This window comes from Canis aureus, chromosome 8, assembly GCF_053574225.1.
Source record: "Canis aureus isolate CA01 chromosome 8, VMU_Caureus_v.1.0, whole genome shotgun sequence".
NCBI classification, from domain to species: domain Eukaryota; kingdom Metazoa; phylum Chordata; class Mammalia; order Carnivora; family Canidae; genus Canis; species Canis aureus.
The window spans coordinates 28,334,625-28,350,036 of NC_135618.1; the positions used below are offsets into that span (position 1 = coordinate 28,334,625).

Genomic DNA, 15,412 nt, shown 5'->3' on the forward strand with positions numbered 1-15,412 from the left:
GTTTTCTACCATTCAACGTCAGCAGCTCTCACGAAACACGTCCTTGTCACGTCTGAAATACCACTATACCTCAACTTCCTCAGCCACGATATGTACCCATCCTTACCCGTGGGGCAGAGGTGGTACTTACTAAATTAACAGGACACATTTGAACACAGGCCACTTCACAAGAGATGCATGTAGCTTTAAAAAAATCTATTCAGCATCGTTTGCACCTGAATTCTTACCACTATCCTTAACCTTTCTTGTTTTATCTACTTCTTTTCTCTCTGCCTATGAAGAGGCCACTTTTTGTCTGTTTTCTCAATTTCTACTAGTGTATTTGAATGCTCATTTCCACTTAAAGGCAGTATAGCATAGTGGTTGAGAGTACGAACTCCGGAGCCAAAACTCATGGGTTCAAGCCCTGACTCCACACTTAGCACTGAGTGACTTCAGGCAAGTTACCTAGTGGCACCTATTTCATATAGCTATAGGGGGATTAAATGAATTAATATGTGTAAATCTATAAAACAATTCTCAGCACATAGGAAGCAAGACCCCTGTATATACTCATTGTTACATCCCAACTTAGGGATGTGGGATGTTAGGGATTTTAATACTACGGTAAGTCTGTGCACTAGGATAGAATTGTTCAAATGTAGACTCATGTAACCAGGATTCAGTGAGCAAGACTAAGACATCACTACATGATAGGACATGGAGCAGAATCTGTGCAAGGACCTGGAACTAGGCATGGGCTGAGGAGTGAGGCAGACTATTTCAAGAGTCAGAATGTATGATAAAAGACATTAAAGGACATGTGCGGGGCACATCCAGATTCTGGAGTCAACCAGAAAATCCAAATGAATAGTCATTCTGAAAAGGAGGGAGACAGTACTATCCTCAGACCAGCAGAAAAACAATTAACAACCCCAAGACTGGCAGGAAGTGAAAACAAAGATGAAACTTCAAAAATTGCTTGAGGCCTTGAAATAACAACTTTGGCCTGACCCATTGATGAAGAAGTGGTTGGAAAGGGCCCTAGGTCCAGAATCAGTGTTCTTTATAGTGTTCCAGTTCTGATATTGCTGTTAATTAGTTACAAGACCACGAGCAATACAAGCAATCATCCTGTGATGCAATTTCATGATTGATAAAGTCTCTTCCAACTGCAATGCAACTCATTCATTCAATAAGTGTGGCTGGGAAATGGTGCCTGCCAGCTCCTTTATTCTGGAAGAGGTATCTCCCTGAACACTGCCTCTCAGGGAAGCACTCCTAGGACAGCAAATAATCTCTGCCCTGTGTGTCCCAGGCATTTTTCAGGTGACTGTTTCCATACCATCTGCCTCCTAGGTTGTTGGCTGCCTTCTCTCCAGGAGCAGTGCAGTGCCCTCTGGCTCTTTCCCAACCAAGCCCGCTGACCTATGAAACTCCAGGCTTTAAGCATCCTTAGCTGTGAGAACTCGTGAAACTCAGTCCCTCTTGTTTTGGGGAAACACTCTCCTTGTGTGTTCCCCTGTGTGCTTTTCTTTCTCTCGCCTTTCTCCATTACCAGGGCTCCCTCCTTTTTGCAGCACCTGTGATCGGTTTCTCCCCCAAGCCATATCACCATATTTCTTACCTTCTTCAATGTTGCTTCTTTTCTCCTTTATTTGTGGAGTTAAAACTTGCCACATTCTGGCCAGGGACCAACACAGTTCACTACAGGACATCTGCTTTATTAGGCCATTACTTTCAGGAGCAGGAGACATAGCTGGCTTTTCTAATACACAGAAGAAGGCACAGAGACAGATAAAATGCCAAGACACACAGGAATTTATCCCACATGTAGGAACAAGATACGCCTGCCTGCAGCCAGAGATCTAAGTGAAACAGAAGTTAAGTAATACGTCTGATGGAGAATTTGAAGTAACAATCATAAGATTATTCACTGGGCTTGAGGAAAGAATAGAAGATATCAGTGAGACCTTCACCACAGAGATAAGAGTTAAGAAAGAATCAGAGTGGGACGCCTGGGTGGCTCAGCAGTTGAGCATCTGCCTGTGGCTCAGGGTGTGATTCCGTGGTCCTGGGATCGAGCCCCACATCAGGCTCCCTGCATGGAGCCTGCTTCTCCCTCTGCCTCTGTCTCTGCCTCTCTTTCTGTGTCTCTCATGAATAAGTAAATAAAATATAAAAAAAAAAGAATCAGAGAAGAAGAATACAATAAACAAGATTAGAAATAGGCTTGATACATTGAAGAGCAGGCTGGAAGAAGCAAAGGAATGAATTTGTGATCCAGAAAACAAAATAATGGAAAATATTGAAACTGAACAAAAGAAATAAAGAATTATGCAACATGAGAATAGACTCAGGCAACTCAGTGACTCCATCCAAAGTAATAACATTCATATTACAGGAGGCCCTGAAGAAGAAGAGAAAGAAAAGGGGGCTGAGAATGTATTTCAAGAAATAACAGTGGAAAAGTTCCTTAATCTGAGGAAGGAAAGGCATCCAAATCCAGAGGCATAGAGATCTTGTCATCAAGATCAACAAAAACAGGCTAATTCTAAGACATATTGTAATTAAATTTGCAAAATACAGTCATAAAGGAAAAATCTTAAAAGGAGCAAGAAAAAAAAATCCTTAGCTTATAAGGGAAAACCCATAAGGGTAGCTGGAGATTTCTCAACAGAAATTTGGCAAGCCAGAACAGAGTGGCATGATAGATTCAAAGTGCTGAATAGGAAAAATCTGCAGCCAAGAATATTTTACTCATTCAGGATTGAAGAAAAGATAAAGAATTTCCCAGAAAAACAAAAACTAGAGGAGTTTGTGACCACAAAACCAGCCCTGCAGGAAATATTAAAGAGGATTCTTTGAATGCAGAGGGGAGACCAAAAGTGACAAAAAGAAAGGATCAGAGAAAATCTCCAGAAACAACAAAATAAGTAATAAAATGGCAATAAATACATATCAATCAATCATTACTTTGAATGTAAATGGACTAAACACTCTAATCAAAAGACATAGGGTGTCAGAATGGATAAAAAGAACAAGACCATCTATATGATCCATTTTAGACCTAAAGACATCTGCAGATTGAAAGTGAGGAGATGGAGAAACATTTATCATGCAAATGGTTGCCAAAAGAAAGTTGGAGTACCAATCCTTATGTCAGACAAACTAGGCTTTTTTGTATTGTTTTTATCCTGCTTTGGTATCAGAGCAGTACTAACTTCATGGAATGATTTTGAATGTGTTTCCTCTATTTCATTGTAAGATTTTGAAAAAGATTGTCATTATTTTTTTTTTTTTTGAATGTTTGATAGAATTCACCAATGAAACCATGTGGTCTTGGGTTTTTCTGTGTTGGGAGATTTGTGATTCCCAACTCACCTTTCATTCTTGCTATTGGTCTAAAAAGATTTCCATTTTTTTGGAATCAAGATTCGTGACTCAATCATAGTAACTTGTGCTTTTTAGGAATTATTGGTTTTTTTTTTTTTTCTAAGTTATCTGATTTGTTAGCATACAATTGTTTATAGTAATCTATTATCACAGTACGTATTTCTATGGTTATCTGTTGTATTGTTTTCCATTTCCCATTTTGGTTTTGAGTTTTATCTTTGTTTTTTTTTTTCCTTTTTCCTTATATATTTTTTTTTAGAGAGAGAGTGCACAAGTGGTGGAGGGAGGGGCAGAGGTTGAGAGAGAATCCCAAACATGCTCCACACCAAGTATGGAGCCTAACTCAAGGCTTCCTCTCATGACCCTAAGGTCATGACCTGAGCTGAAATCGAGTTGTATGCCTAACTGACTGAGTCACCTAGGTGCCCCTTCTCTTTTATTTTCTTAGTTAATGTAGTTAAAGCATTGCCAATTTTGGTTTTTTTTTTGTGGGTTTGTTTTTGTTTTTGTTTTTTTTTGTAAAAACTAGTCATTACTTTTAATGTTATGTTGTTTATTCGGTCTTGATTTTATTTATTTCTGATTTTTTTCTTTGTTAATTCCTTCTTACTAAATTTCAGCTAAGTTTCTCCTTTTTCTAGTTCTTGGAGGTATAATTTTTTTCTTAACATAAGCATTTATAGCATATATCTTACTCTAACATCTGCTTTTGCTACAACCCCTACATTTTAGAATATTGTATTTTCTTGTTTTGAGACATATTTAATTTGCCTTTTGATTGTTTATTTGTCCTGTTGCTTGTGCAGTAATGTATAATGTTTACATATTGGATATTTAATATTAAAAAAAAAAAGCATGGGTGGAGTGAATCAGGCCCTGAGCTGGGCACTAGGAATAGTTCAGTGAACAAGACAAACATTGTTCCTGCATCCCCAAAGCTTATGGTCTAATGGGAGGAACTGGACTCCATGTTTGAAGAATAGAGCCTATGATGGGGAATGGTGGGGGTAAGTGAACTGTTCTAGTCCAAGGAAGTTTTCCCTGAAAAAATGACATTCAAGCTGAGAACTAAATGATGAGTAGCATTTAGAACAATATGTCTCTAGGTAGGAAAAGCAACAAATAAAAAGGCCCCTTTTATTTGGAACAGGCTTGAGACTTTCTAAGGAATTAACGAAAGCCAGCCAAAAAGGAATTCAGAACAAGGAGGAATGGGAAGAAGTGAAGCTGGAAAACAATGGCATCCTGAGGGTTGCCATTAGCTCCCCAAGCTACCTTAAACAGATAGAAAAGGCAATGTGTCTGCTGCTTTATCTCATCTTCTAGAAAAGTCATCTGGCCTCACTTTCCAGGTCACTGTTCATAATAGAACTCTAGAAACACCATTGCTGGAGAGATGGACACAGGATGAGACTAGAGGATCTCAAAAAAGAATAATTGATTGGGTGCGGAAGACAGGGGATATGAATGATATAAAAATATTTTCTGAGGCTCCTATAAAATGAAGAATTATGTTTTATAAAAGTATTCATTCATATTAATTTATTCAACAAAACCTTTTCAATGCTTGATGTGTCTAAGGTATGGCTCTATCATAGCATGGTCATATTACATTAACTAACCTTTTTAAGAGTAGTAGCCACTGACCTAGTTTGAAGTCATATTAGAAATATGGATCACCAAACCTAGGACTAGAAGGGGGAAGTACAACAGCATTTTACCTACTATATCAATTTGACTGAATGGCAAGCAGCAGATGGATGGCCTGTACCAGATAGCTTCTGCTGCATAGATATTCTAAGAATAAAATATGCCTTCTTAAAATAAAATTTTTAAAAAGGTTAATGACTTCCAACTTTGGTCTCATTAATACCTAGATCTAACCAAAATGGGTTAGTCATGCTGAGGACTGATTGATGACTGATTTCAATTTGGACAGTTTCCATTTTAGTGAGTGGGACTCAGCAACATTTTATTTGGTGAAGACTATCAGACTAAATATTAATTTTTAATAGGGAAGATTAAAATAAATGTCTCCAACATCTGCTTATCAAGTGGAAATCAAAACTTCCAAGTATAAACCCAGTGTAATAGCTTGATCTTATGATGAGTTTCTAAAGGAGACTTTATGATCTTCCAATTGAGCCTTTGCTTCCAAGTTGATTCCAAGTGGCTGATTGGTCTCTTCAAGGCACGGGGCTGACTATGGCAGGTTGCATATTTGCCAGCAGCAGTTAACTAGATCAGCTATTGAATGGGAGCCACCTAAACCCTACATATAAGCCTTCTCCCCTTTCAACATGTCTACTCCACTGTGCTAGCCCAGGAGTGGCTGTTGACAGGGGCTAGATGATGTCCACTGGCTGGGTCTGTCTCTTTGGTTGTTTACTGCCTCTTCTATGACAGGTGATCTCTGTTAGGTGTTAATATGTAATAAAAAGATCTTCAAATTTCATATTCACTCCCTTAGGTCATCCACATGCCTCTCCTTTAGACTTTCTTATTCCTCATTTTCAAGTATTTCTTTTTCCAGGCCCTTAGGTATTCAGCTAAGCTAGTCATTATTATCCACGCATCTATATGTGTTCTTATTTGGGGCCACTTCTACACAAAGAAAGGTGTGCACTCCACAAAGGTCTGCCCAGTGGGAGGGTTTCCCCTGGCTGCTAAATGTTAGGGACCCCCTCTCAACAGGACTGTAGGGCTAGAGCAGTCCTTTTTTAGCTCATGTCCACACTTGGAGACAAAGTATCCATTAAGGCAGCATCTTATCTCTCTATCCACTGTGGCTGTGGATAAAAGGTAAGGTTAAGACCCATGCAACAGTGTTTAGTGACATATGGGTGTGAGACACTTAGTCATGTACTTATTTGTGCCCTCTGGCCCATTTTCATGGCTGCTTCCAGATATTCTATTGTACAGTGCATTGTTGCTGGGCCCACTTGATCTTATGAATTAATGTGTTTGACAAAATGCAACCTATGATGAGCAGCTCTGACCCATTGTTACTATTACCTCATGGTCAGATCTTCTGTCTTCAATATGCCTGGTTACATGCTTGGAGCTCTTTTCTGAACGGTATACAATTTCCCCTGCTCATGAGTAAAACAAAGATCTTTTATACTTGCATGTAGCCACTTTACAATTAACAATATTTCAATGTTTGGACAGTGTCGGTTTACCATTGAATTTTAATATTTGCACAATTAAACTCAGTTTCATAAGTGTCTAATGTTGTTTTCTCTCTTCTAATCTCCCCTTTCCAATCTCTTCACCTACCAACACCACCACCAATACCAGCATTACCAAATTTGCTAAAAGAAATTTAAAAAGTCTGGTTTTATCTTGAATTTATGCTTCAGCAGTTAGAAATTGATTTGTCATTTTATATTTAACATAGAAATTGTCATTTCAATTTGATGTTACTGGTTAGGTGGTGGTCTTTTTTCTTTTGGTATATGTCTAGTTTGATGGTTGCTATAACAACAAAGCAAAGAGCAGAAATCATAGATTTTTAACAGATTGCTGATGCTTATGAAAAAGCCTTATGGGGCAAACTTTCACCAAAAAACCCCTCATAGGCTTAATTATTTAAATTGTTGGGTATTTGTAGGAATATAGGCTGTGAATCTATTCCTGAAATGTGAAGGCAGTAATCAGTCTGTCACTAAAAGGCTGAGCACCCATTGCTCTATTCTAGGCTGATAATTTCTGAGTTGTTTTGTACGATTTGATGGAATTCCAGCGATTCAGTACTGATGGCTCCCTGTTTGTGTGGGATAGTCAGGATATCCCTAAGTGCTCCTGGAAGATTCTAACAGGATGAAATGAGAAGAGGAATTGTAAGCTTAAAAAAAAAAAAAAAAAAAAAAAGATTCTTCTAGTAAAGTAGGAACATAGAAAAGCTTAAAAATCACAACATAAAAAGAAGTTTCTTATTTTACAAAGACTCTGAGATTCTGTTCTAATTTCCCTATGCATGGGACAGAGCATAAAAAGATGTATAGGATTTGTATATTTGAAGAAAACATGATTTTTTTCAAGCAAAGAAATGGTGTTGGGCACTAATGTATCAGCGAGGTCACTCATATGAAAGGCAAACCCCTTGATTTCTTGAGAGACTACTTTATGACCTTTTCATATCACTTAGACTTCAAAGTCATTTTTCTCTTTTCTATCAATTAGTGATAATAGAGATAAGGATTTTCTAGATATTGTAAAGCATGTTGGGTAACTAAATGTTTTATTTTGGTCAGTAATAGCATAGTTCCTGAAATGAATTTTACTAGGTTATCAGGTGTCTCTGGAAAATATTCCAAGGGCAAAAAAATTTGCCATTCACTTGCGAAAGAAAAACTATGAGGTCTTTACCTCCTATCTTCTATAGCGGCTGGCACACACTGAAAAAAGAAGCAAACTTAAAAATTATTGAATGTTCAAATTAGTGAGTTATTATTACAATATTAATAGTAGTGGAAAAGTTAGCACCTGGTAGCTCATCATGACTGATGACAGATCAAGCTTGCAATCTGGTGGTAGATGGGAGACATAGTTTATGGATAAAAGAGTAAGGAGAGGCACCTGGCTGGCTCAGTCAGGTGAGCATGCGATTCTTGACCTCAGGGTCCTAAGTTCAAGCCCCACACTGGGTGTAGAGATTACTTTTTTTTAAAAAAAAGTAAGGAGACATTTGGTAATTTTTATATCAGATCCTAAGATAAAATGGATATAGGTGGGCACATAATGAAGCTTAAGAGATATCTTTTAGTAATTTGCCAAATAACCAAGAATGTTTCCATATTTCTCAGTTCCAGCCTTTTCCTTAGACTTTGACATTGGAAAAGGCATCTTGCATTTCTACAGAATCTTCAAAGAACTGTTCAGCAAGGGAATGCTATACATTTAGAGAACACTAGAATTTTAAGCAGTAGAACAATAAGGTCAGATACATATTTCTGAAGGAAATGTAAAGGATGGATTGGAGAGAAAGCCAAAGACAGAGTAACCAGATAAAAGCCTACTTAGGAGGAAAAAAGACCCAAACCAAGAAGTTACAGTATTATTGCAGAGGGACAAATGGAAAATAGGGGAAACAAGATGATTGTTTTTGAAAAGACAAAACGTCCATAGAAACTGCCAGAAAAATGAAATCAGCAATGAATTTCATATACCTAAGTTAGACACAAATGTGCAGAAGAGTATCATTGACCAAAGTGGAGAAAACAAAGGAAGAACATGTTTCCAGAAATACAAGTCTAAGGCATTTACGAGCTACTTACAATAGAAATGCCAAAAAATCACAAAATGCTAGAGCTCAGAAGACATCATAATCAGAGAAAGAGAGAATGGAAGAGGAGTGATACATGAGGTAAGGCAGCCAAGGTGCCTTACCTCACCTGTGGTGTGCCTTACCTGTGGAGTAGTGAGAGATGAGACCCAGCATAAAATGTGGAGGAAAGATCAACATTTTAGTGATATTTGGAAGATAAGGAGTTATAAAAAAAAAAAAGATGAAAATGTGTAAACAGAAAAGGAAGAGGGGACAGCCCAGGTGGCTCAGTGGTTGAGTGCCACCTTCAGCCCAGGGCCTGATCCTGGAGACCTTGGGTCCAGTCCCATGTCGGGCTCCCTGCAAGGAGTCTGCTTCTCCCTCTGCCTGTGTCTCTGCCTCTCTCTCTCTCTCTCTCTCTCTGTCTCTGTCTCTCATGAATAAATAAATAAAATCTTTATAAAAAAAAAGAAAAGGAAGAGATCAGAAGATGATGGTGCCATGGAAGTCAAAGTAAGAGAAAAAAAGATGCAAAAGGTATTATCAGAGGCAATATCAGCAGAAAAGGAAGAGAAGTTGCGGCTATTATTGTTTAGGAAATTAAGATCCCGACCCTCGTGGCCTTCGTACATAAGAAGCCAGCCTGATCCCAACATCTGTTAATTAGGAGTCCTTGGAAGGATACACTGAAGAAATGTATCAAGTGCTTATGGCCTGTACCAGCAAAGATCCTAAAAGAAGACTATTAGTTGACCCTTGAACCACGTAGGAGTTAAGAACACTGACTCCCACATAGTCAAAGCTCTGTGTATCAATCAATATAGCTTTTGAATCCTCAAAAACTTAACTACTAATAGCCTGTGTTGACCAGAAGCCTTATCAATAACATAGTTGATTAACACATGTTTTGTATGTTATTATTCTTACAATAAAATAAGCTAGAAGAAAGAAACTGTTACTAAAGAAAGTCATAAGGAACAGATCGAAAAATCTGCATTTAATGGGATCTGCACAGTTCAAACCAGTATTGTTCAAAGGCCAACTGTAGTCAGAAGAATCAGTATTGGTTCTGCTAAGAAAGAGAAGATTTGAGGAGGTAATACTCCTTCAAACCAATTTGTAGATACCTCATTCATAAACCTTTGGTAAAAGTGATATATATCTGTCTCCAGAAAACTACACACACACACACACACATGCACGCACACAATTTTGCTTGTCATTTCGAGGACAACCAGAATTCCAGAGACTCTCCTTCTACCAGTGGATCAGGGTTTAGATAATGAACTTCTGCTCTTCTGGGACATAAAATGACTTAGGTTTAGTGATTACTCCCTGAAAACTCACTGTTTCTCATTTTAATTATCTTTGCTTTTTTTCCAGCTCTATTCTCATTTATGCTTAAGTGATAAATTTTGCACAATATTTCCCTAATTATTGGTAATAACAAGCCAATGAAAGCACATAAGAATAACTTTTTTTCTTACTGTGCCTCATCTTCTAGTGGTACATTAGCCAGCAGTAATAATAGCTCAGCTCTCACAGTTGGGATTGGCTTCCAACTTAAAACTAATTACCACATTACAAAAGAATAGATGACTATAAGAACAAAGACAGAAGACACGCTGAGCATCACACCACATGCAAGGAAGGGTACAGAAGTGAACAGAGAGAATTGCTAAGGATAAAGTTTTAAATTTAACAATAAGTTGTGGGAAAGGCTTTTACCATGTTCATTAAAGTCAAAAGCTTTTCACGAACTTCTTATGTTGTTTCTCATATTAAAAATGTGATGCAGAGCCACTCGTGATACACATTTGCTAAGAATACACTAAATAACTAAAGTAAACAAAAAAATAACACTGATAGCTCCATCTGGCCAAAGCCTGACAGGCTAATCTCCCAAGAGTTAGGATGTTTGTTGGGTTGCTTGAGTGGGCTGGCCTATTATTCAAAGAAATGTACACATGAACAGGAGTGACCGTGGAAAGCTATACCACAGATGTCATATTACATGGGAAGAATTTTTAAAAATATCATTGCTTGGATCCCTCTACTCCAATTAGCTGGAATCACTGTGGGTGGGCCCATAAGGCAGAGTTTAATGAGGAGTCTGAGATGATGCTGTAGACTCCCTGCATCGACTTCGGATTTAAAGGCAGTCATTTTGATGGTCTCTGTGATTGGAGCCAGTCATTTGCCCTTTGGGGGAAATGGTAAAAATTCAATCTGACAGCCTTCTCTTCATAATAATTTGAAGATGTAGACTGTGGCCCATCTTACCAGCATGTCCTGTTATAAAGGTTATTTTAAAATAGAGCCTGTCTGTGAAACTCGGTCTATTTGCAGATAAGCAAAGTTTAATCTTTTTGCAACAAGTCTCAAACCGTATATGCAAATGGGCTAGATTTTGCCTATGAAAAGTAACCTGGACATTAGTTGATATTCAAATGACTCTGGGCTTTCTTAGTTTTCTCTTCCCTGCTTTGATTCTATCAATACCTAATAAATTCTCACCATAGGCTCTGTTTCCTATCATTTTTCATGACATACATTTTCCTTTATATTAGAAAAAATTATTGTGTTCAATCTTTATCCATTATTCAATATTTACTTTCCCTAAACTCTTTTTTCCTGATAGGTTTTTCACCTGCCTTCTTTCTCAGCTTCTGTCAATTGACATTTTTGTGTTTTTCTTTATAGATTCCATCTTAAAAACATCTTATGGATTACAGTTAAGCATCTGTTCTACATACTTCATGTCTAAAACAATTCATTGAAAACTTATTTGTGTTCAGTTTGTGAAGGTCAAAGGAGTCTATGCTTTAGAGATGTTCAAAGAGTTGTTCAAGTGAAAAATAAAGTTGTAAATTAGAGAGAAGCCATTATTCTCCAGAGTAGCAGTCACCATATGAACCAATGGTTTGCAGGGAACCAAGCATACAGCTTGCAATTGATGACATTGATAATGGGTATAATTGAAGTATGTGTGTCACCAATTTAGGAGAGACATTGTTTTATTTTGTTTGTTCGTTTTAAAGATTTTATCTATGTATTTGAGATAGAGGAAGAGCACAGAGGGAGAGGGAGAGAGAGAGAGAAGTAGACTCCCTGCTGAGCAGAGAGCCTGATGTGGACTCCATCCCAGGACCCCGAGATCATGGCTTGAGCAGAAGGCAGATGCCTAACCCTCTGAGCTACCCAGGCACCCTAGGAGAAACATTGTAATGCGAAGAGCACCAGACTGGGAGTTGTGCAGTTGGATTTGGAATTCCAGTCTGCTGCTTCCTAGTGTGACCTTGGGCAAATTCTTAACCTTTCTGGGCACAACTGTTTGAAATGGTGACTAGAAATAGCTCTAGAGTTGAAGGCAGAGTTGCAGCTCAGCCATATCTCTTCCTCCTACGTACAGGCTTTGTGACTTAGATCAAGTTGCTTAGACTTTCTGTGCCCGTGGAGAATGACATCAATCTTACTTCACTGGTTTGTTGTGAGAAAAAAAACTGAATGAGATAATAAATGGAATAAGAACTCAGTAAAGGTTTAGAGTTATTTAAAGCATATCACTTTGTGGCAAACAGAGAATAATAAAAGAACATATTTAGAGTCGAAGAGAACTGAACAGCTGTGTAATTTCTGGTATGTTACTTACCTTCTCTGAATTTTCCTTTGGTTATCATGAGAATTTTGTAAAAGTATGTGTATAGACCACTTTCTTTGGTCTCATTGGTATGTAGGAATGAATGAGGTCAAATTAGGAGTGTATTTCACTAGCTCTTGCCCCCACCTGCTTGCTCTTTACAGCCTCTGTTCTTTATGGTGGCAGGGGTGCCATCTGCTCCTCTATCTTCCCTGGTTCACTTGCATCTAGGCAAGGATATCAAACTTCCTCTGACCATTGGCTTGTGAGCAGAAATGACATGTTTGATATGACCACCTAACTTCTCCTAATACTCTCATCTTTTTGCCTACAAACTTTCTGGAAGTAATAGTGAATTTCTAAGAGTGCTAATGAACATATCCAGTCAGTTATCATGGGACATCCAACAGATCCCTCTGCTACTTCTAAAGCATCTACTACATGTCACCAGAGGGCTATTGTCACTTGCTGTGCATTTCTCCCTCGATGTGCTAAAACTATTCGTTGGATTATGCTAAGTAGGGGCATGCCTCTTTTCCCAATTCACATTACCCTGTACAGAGGACTACCAACATTTTGCTGAGCTTTAGTGGAAATGCTCTTTCTGTGCATACTCTACTGTACTCTCACCTGGCTCTCTCCCCTGACCCAGAAAGGGTCCACGGGCAAGACAGAAATCTAAGTGACACAGGAGTCTTTTGAGGTGTGAGTAAACTCAGAATCTCTCCCCTCTCCTGTTTTTGATAACCAAGCCTGGTGTTGGGTTCGGCACATAACATCTGGCTCTGTCTTTCCTTAGGATAAGTTGTTTTCCAGGAGGATCTTCAGCACCTTCATGAAAATAGATTTGCCTGAATCTATTCAGAACAGCTGCACTACATAAGTGGATGCTCTTAGTTTCATGCTGAGCTATCCACTCACGCACATAGAGTGTTATGTGTGTAAAATAGCCATCGGAACACCAGGAATTGACGTACAAGAAATGGCCATGTGGCAGTGGTGCGGACAGTCACAGGTAATATAGCTTGGGTAGTAAATTTCTTTTTCTTATTTCCAAGATTTAGAAGCTCATTTTCCTCCTCCTTACCTTCCTTACTTCTCATTCTTTTGTTTCATTATTGTCAGGGAGTTTGATTCATTTTATTTTTCTGCAGAAAAATGTAGCTCTTCCTGGCTGCTAGGTTGGATTTATTTTTATATCTGATAAGAATCAGGTCAAAGAAGATGGTCTCAGAATGTCTCATATCCGGACCAACTCACTCACTAAGATTTTAAACTTTGTTCTTTTAAAATGTTGATAAACACAAGATCAGGGCGTTTTCTTTCAGTTTTCATCAGATCTGAATCTTTAGATTTTTTTGAATTCCATGAATCAGGGGAACTTCCCAAGAAAAATGGGAGCTTTTGAGGCTACAAGGATTTTAAAAAGATTTTGATCTTTCTTTCAACATACCCTTTAAGGAATTTGATGTGTGGAAGCTTCACTTCGTTGACTAATTACTATTAAGGTGAATTGTTTCATTTCATTTAGACAATCCAAAAGGGAATTTTTTCTGCCACTTTTAAGTGATAAAAATCTAAAAGCAATTTGTTCCAGTATAATAAGGATTTGGGTGTTACTTTTTCCTGTTTTAAGAGAATAAACAACTCCATTCACAAACTGCCATTCAATTAAACTGTTAATATCAATGGAATTTGAAACTGAGTAATAATAATAGTGATATAATGTTACTTTTCCTGACACTTTTTGAACTACTTTCTTGATTGGAAGTTTCATTGCAAAATGAAAGCCTAAAGAATGAACTTTTTTAAAGAGAAGAAAATTTATTTAACCAGAATGCCTTATGTGTAAAAAAAAAAAAAAAGAAGCTGAAGCCCAGAGAGTTTACATTATTTACCCAAAGACACAAAGTTAGTTGATGAAAACCCTAATTGCCTAGTTTCTATTAATTAGTACAAAAAATAGTTGTTTAAAATAGGCATAGATTTATGTTGTAAACATTTATATTCAGGCAACACGTAGCAGGAAATTTGCAAACATTGCACATATGGTGTGAATATGTACTAAGCCTAGGCCACCTTTTTTTTTTTTTTGTCACATTGTTGTTACAGTGGCAATAATTTCTTCCTCTTGATAAAGATGAGTTACGAAAGGGAAAGAGGTAAAAGTTGTAAGATAAGAACAATGTCAAAACTTGCATTTAGGACAGAAGTGCTAGGAAGCTGTTCAAACATGAAGATGCTGTCCTATTTTTAGAGACTCCCAAAGGACACATGATGTTGACTTTATGGCTTCAGTGCTTCACACCACCCAATGAAGAACATTCACAATTCTTTCTGACTTTATGGCTGCAAGTTGCACTTTTTACAGCAGCAGAAACATCAGCCTCCTTACCAAATGTGGATATTCAATTGAAAGCTGAAATCATCCTAGACCAAGGTAAGAAACAAGCTTTAATGAGAAAAAGGGAATGTTACAATTACCATAGCAAGAGTGATGCCATTTATTTGGGGACAGTGTTCTGTAGGGATAGAGAATCATAAATTTTCCCCCTTGTTTTCTCCTCCCCTAACTGCATTGGCATTTCCTGAGCATCCAATAAACACTCTTATTTATGGAATGCTGTATCAGACATCTTTTGTGCACTATTTCAGATCCTCCAGCCTCACCTCTCATTCCAGCCACCTCTATGGCCACCTGTCCAAGGTCTGCTTCAGCCAGTTCGGTGCAGGAGCAAACTTTCTCCCTGTGTGCCTCTCACTACCTGCCTTGTTTCTCTGCCAACTTCAGGTAGGAACACCTATGGAAACCTGCTCAATTCTTCTATCAGTCAGGGTTCAATCAGAGGAGAACCATCAGGAAGTTTTATAGACTTTTCCATTTGTTATAAGGATTTGACCTTATACAAGGAATTGACCATATGGATGCTGTAAGGCTGTTATTCTCCTATCAGGGGTAATATTTTACTGTGTCTTTCTTCCTCATTAATCTGTAAGTTCAACAAAGGCAAGATCTTCACCATGTTTTTGATATATTCATTAATGCATCTTCACCACTGAGAAAGCTGCCTGATAAATAAATACTTGTTAACTAAATGCTTTAAAATGTGTGAATTGATAAACTGGTC

The 15,412-nt window shown here is 37.9% G+C and overlaps 1 long non-coding RNA gene across 1 annotated transcript in view; it reads left to right on the forward strand.

The window, feature by feature from the left end:
• The window catches only part of LOC144318559 (uncharacterized), a 30,857-nt gene extending 15,667 nt beyond the window's left edge, over positions 1-15,190 (forward strand). The window contains exons 2-4 of the long non-coding RNA XR_013384560.1: positions 13,084-13,299; positions 14,542-14,724; positions 14,940-15,190. This is a non-coding gene — a long non-coding RNA (uncharacterized LOC144318559). The remainder of the gene's footprint in view (positions 1-13,083; positions 13,300-14,541; positions 14,725-14,939) is intronic.
• Positions 15,191-15,412: the final 222 nt, after the last annotated feature.